We start from the raw sequence: 722 nt of genomic DNA, 5'->3' as shown, positions 1-722 counted from the left end.
TTGATCTTAGCCAAAAGGCCGAGAAGCGATGATCCCCAACTGTTTGCTGCCCGTGTCAACCTCGTGGCACACGTGTCGCTTGTCATGGTGCAGTACTTTCAATTGGGCATTGCGGGGGATGCTGCTTAGCACAACCGCACAGGCCCTACAAGGTCAAGCACACTTGTCTTGTTAAAATCAGCTTCTATTCTTTTGACAAGTACACAAGGCTCAGCCGAATGGCAAAGCCTGCCAAAAATAGGTTCAACTCATTGGTGTTCCTCTCCACGGAAGTCTTTAGTAAAAGGCGAAAGACTTGTGCGTTATGAAGAGAAACCAAAGTAAGTACCGCCCCCGGTGAGAGCAGCCAGAGACACCAGTCGTCCCAGCCAAAACTCTCGCGGTGAGCCTCAGTCGACGTGGCGCGTTCCAAATTCCAAGCCACACCCATTCCACTACTCCCGCCCACATTTCCTTCCGAGAGGGCAATATTCCCACATTCTTCAATTTATTTCCCTCCAATCAAATCGGCGAAACTGAATAGCTGTATTTATCTTCCTTCCCCCTCGCTGTTGATTCAGAGCTGGAAATAATTTCCCCAGCAGACACGGCTGATGGATATAGTGATTTGTTGTTCACAAGTCATTCGAAGGGTGGACCGTTCCTGGCGATGCTGCAATACCAGGTCAATGCGTGGAGTGAACGGAGCAAGCCCCCTTTTCATCTCCCAGTGCTAAAAATCT

General features: G+C 49.6%; 1 non-coding gene and 1 pseudogene across 1 annotated transcript; both read right to left on the bottom strand.

The window, feature by feature from the left end:
* Positions 1-209: 209 nt before the first annotated feature.
* LOC129115877 (U5 spliceosomal RNA) lies at positions 210-324 on the bottom strand. Its single transcript, XR_008533273.1, has one exon. It is a non-coding gene; the product is annotated as a U5 spliceosomal RNA (small nuclear RNA).
* Positions 325-627: 303 nt separating this feature from the next.
* On the bottom strand, positions 628-722 carry LOC129115876 (U2 spliceosomal RNA; annotated as a pseudogene; the record flags this gene model as incomplete).

Source organism: Anoplopoma fimbria, unplaced genomic scaffold (genome assembly GCF_027596085.1).
Source record: "Anoplopoma fimbria isolate UVic2021 breed Golden Eagle Sablefish unplaced genomic scaffold, Afim_UVic_2022 Un_contig_1755_pilon_pilon, whole genome shotgun sequence".
NCBI lineage: Eukaryota > Metazoa > Chordata > Actinopteri > Perciformes > Anoplopomatidae > Anoplopoma > Anoplopoma fimbria.
The sequence above is the reverse complement of the archived record's forward strand: the minus strand, read 5'-3'. Positions and strand labels throughout refer to the sequence as shown.